This window comes from Arachis ipaensis, chromosome B4, assembly GCF_059453495.1.
Source record: "Arachis ipaensis isolate K30076 ecotype BB chromosome B4, ASM5945349v1, whole genome shotgun sequence".
Classification (NCBI taxonomy): domain Eukaryota; kingdom Viridiplantae; phylum Streptophyta; class Magnoliopsida; order Fabales; family Fabaceae; genus Arachis; species Arachis ipaensis.
The window spans coordinates 58199246-58203508 of NC_142439.1; positions in this window are offsets into that span (position 1 = coordinate 58199246).

The following is a 4263-nucleotide window of genomic DNA, read 5'->3' on the forward strand; positions in this document are numbered from 1 at the left end:
TGGGCTGTTTCTGACCCAGTTTACGGCCCAGAAAACACATATTAAAGGCTATAAAGTGGGGGAATGCATCCATTCATAGGGAGGCTCATATAATTCACTTCTCATGATTTAGATTAATTTTGAGAGAGGTTCTCTCCTCTCTCTCTTAGGATTTAGGACTTCTCTTAGTTTTAGGAGTGACTCTCAATCCCAGGTTCTTTATTTTTATTTAATTTATGAACTCTTCCATGTTACATATAATTTTCTTAATTAATGTTATTTGAGGTATTTCAATTCATGATTGCTTTCTTTTATTTACATGATTACTGCTTCCCATTTGAAGACATTTTTATTCCAGTAAATTTACTCTTTTCCTTTTAGTTTTGGTTAAGAAATCAGTAACTCAGGAGTTATCCAATTCAACAGTATAATTGTTAATTGTTATCTTGCCAATTGAATTGAACTTCAATAATCCCAATCTTTTCTTAGGAAATAAATAGGATTCGAAGATCAAACTAATTAATCCCTTGACTTTCCTTTACTTTAGTAAAGGTTGACTAAGTGGAATTTAGATTCAATTTTCATTATCATTGATAAGGATAACTTGGTCTGGACTTCCAATTTCTAATACCTTGCCAAGAGTTTATGTTTATTGTTATTATTTTATTCCCTTTGCCATTGCTTTTCTAACTTTTTACCTTGATCCAAAAACCCCAAAACATACCTTTGCATAACCAATAATAAGAACATACTTCCCTGCAATTCTTTGAGAAGACGACCCGAGGTTTAAATACTCGGTTATCAATTTTAAAGGGGTTTGTTACTTGTGACAACCAAAACGTTTGTATGAAGGAACTTTTGAAGGTTTAGAAACTATACTTGCAACGAGGATTTATCTGCAAATTTTCTAGACCACGCAAAAGTTCTCTCATCAGGGACTTCTTGAAACATTAGTTCAACCGATTTACGGGGAGATTAGGGTCTCTGTGGTAGAGGCTAGAACCGAAGGTGCAGTATTCTCTGATCTGGAAGATCCGACATTATCTGTGGCACTTTGAGTAGGATCATTAAGGAGAATGGACTGTAAAGCTTCACCCTAAATCGGAATGGATCCGCGCTAAACCTGGGGTTCAGATCTGGAGGAGTATTGGTAGCTTCTCAAACCAGTGTCAATCACATATAGCCTGCCATTGAAGACATCATTCACAAGCAAAGAGAGCAGAAATACCTTCCTATCGCTCTTTTCACAGTTTACACAACGTCTGAGTTCTAATTAACCTTTTTAATTTATTTCTTTTAATGCAAAATTGACAACTTTTCCAACAAACTTCTGATTCCGCCTCACTAAGACCTGCAAGATAACTATAGCTTGCTTCAAACCACAATTTTCGAGGGATCGACCCTGACTCGCTCAAGTATTACTTGGACGACCCAGTGCACTACTGGTGTAGGAAAGTGTAGGGATTCGTGCGCACCAAGTTTTTGGTGCCGTTGCCGGGGATCGTTCTAGTTTGGACAAATTGACGGATTGTCTTGCTCCCTCTTTTATTTTTGTTTTCTTCTTCTTATTTTTTCGAAAATTTTAAAAACCTTTTTTTAAAAAAAAATATTTTTCTTTTCTTTGTTTAATTCATGTTCTTGGTTTGAGTCTTACATGTTCTTGTTTTTCAATTCCAAAAATTTTAAAACTTCACCAAAAACCTTTATCTTCTTTGTCACTTTCTTCTCCTGTTTGAGTCTCTTGTTCATGTTCTTGGTTAAAATATTTTCAAAAATATTGAGTCCTTTTTCTAAAAAGTTTTCAAAATTAGTGTCTTTTTGTCTGAGTCTTGTTTCAATTCTTTAAGTTTGGTGTATTCTTGTTTATTTTCTTTAATTTTCGAAAATTGTTTTTTGATTTTCTAAAAATTTTAAGTTTTGTGTTCTTTTTATGTTCTTGTGTTCTTTAAATTTCTTGAGTCTTGTTCTTCGTGTTCTTATTAGTCTTCAAAGTGTTCTTGCGTATTCCTTGTGTTTGATCTTAAAATTTTTAAGTTTGATGTCCCATTGTGTTTCCCTCCAAAATTTTCGAAAATATGGGGCATTAGATCTAAAAATTTTAAGTCTTGTGTCTTTTACTTGTTTTTCTCTCTCTTCATTAAATTAAAAAAAATAAAAAAAATATCTTTTCTAACTTAACCTTAACCATAATTTTCGAAAATCTCATTAAAAATTTAGATTTTGATTTCAAAATTTTATCTTATCATATCTTAGTTATCAAGTTTTCAAAAATCATATCTTTTTCAATTCTTATCTTATCTTTTTCAAAAACAAAAAAATATCATACCTTATCTTTTTCAAATTTCAAATTTTAAACTTTAATCTTTTTCAAAATCAAATTTCAAAATTTTATCTTTTTCATAACTTTTTCAAATCTTTTTTGTTTCTTATCTTATCTTTTCTAACTTCTAGTTTTAAAATTAAATCATTTTCAAACCTTTTTAACTTTTTATCTTATCTTTTCTTATCTTTTTAATTTCAAATTTAAATATTTTCTTATGTTATCTTCCATCTTATTTTAAATTCAAATCTTTTCTTAATTAACTATCTTCTCTCTCTTCTTTTTCAAAACTTCCTAACTAACTCTTCTATCTCTTAATTTTCGAAAACCTTCTCTTCTTCTCTCTCTTCTATTTTCGAAAATCAATAACTAATTTTAAATTATTTTTAAATTACTTAACTTAATTTTCGAAAAACAATAATTAAAAATTTAAACCTTTTTAATTTAATTTAACTTATTTTTCGAAAACAATTAATAAATAAAATAAAAATAAAAATATTTTAATTCTTATTCTTATTTACTTTTTCTATTTATACTTCTTCTCATCTCTACTCATATCATTCGACTTCTATCCCTCTCTCATCTTCCATCTTCACGTTTATTTCTCTCTTCTTCTTCAAATCTCACTTTAAGGAGGAGCTTCTTGCCTATTGGCACAAAGAGTCTTCTTCTTTTCTTTCTTTCCTTGTCTTCTTGTTTATGACCAAGAACAGAGATAAAGAACCTCTCTTTCTTCTTAACCCTGAACCTGAAAGGACTCTAAGGAGGTGTTTACAACAAGCTAAAGCATAACACTCCGGAAGAAACCTTTCAGAACGTTTTGAACAAGAACTGGGAGATGTGGTCGAACCCCAAGAGGAACCAAGAAAGGTCCTTGGTGACTTCACCATGCCTACCTCTGACTTTTCTGGCAGAAGTATCTCTGTACCTGCCATTGGAGCTAACAATTTTGAGCTTAAGCCTCAGTTAGTCTCTCTTCTACAGGAGAACTGCAAATTTCATGGACTTCCAATGGAAGATCCACATCAGTTCTTAGCTGAATTTTTACAGATCTGTGATACTGTAAAGACTAATGGAGTTAATCCTGAAGTCTATAAGCTTATGCTCTTTCCCTTTGCTTTAGGAGACAGAGCTAAGTTATGGTTGGATTTCCAGCCTAAAGAGAGTCATGACTCTTGGGAAAAGCTGGTTAATGCTTTTCTGGCTAAGTTTTCCCCCCTTAAAGGATGAGCAAAATTGAGTGGAAGTTCAAATATTACAGACAAAGGGAAGGTAAATCCCTTTATGAAGCTTGGAAAAGATACAAGCAACTGATCAGGAGATGTCCTCCTGATATGCTTTCAGCATGGTCTATCATAGGCGTGTTCTATGATGGTTTATCCAAGATATCCAAAATCTCATTGGATAGCTCTGCAAGTGGATCTCTCCACTTGAAGAAAACACCTACAGAAGCTAGAGAACTCATTGAGATGGTTGCTAACAACCAATACATGTACACCTCTAAAAGAAATCCTGTAAACCATGGGACTTCTAAGAAGAAATGAGTTCTTGAAGTTAATACTCTGAATGCCATACTGGCTCAGAAAAAGATCTTGACTCTGCAAGTCAATATGATCTCCCAGCATCTGACTGGAATGCAAACTGCAGCTGGCAGTAATCAGGAAGCTTTTTTTGAAATAGAAGCTTATGATCCTAATCAACCCACCATGGAGAAAGTGAATTACATGGGAGAATTCTACGAAAACACCTACAATACTTCATGGAGGAATCATCCTAACCTCTCATGGAAGGATCATCAGAAACCTCAACAAGGTTTCAATAACAATAAAGGTGGAAGGAACTAGAACAGGATCAATAACAAGCCACCATTCCCATCTTCTCAAGGGAATATGGAAACATCTAAGCAGAGCCTCTCTGACTTAGCCATTATCGTTTCCAGCCTCTCTAAGACCACCCATAGTTTC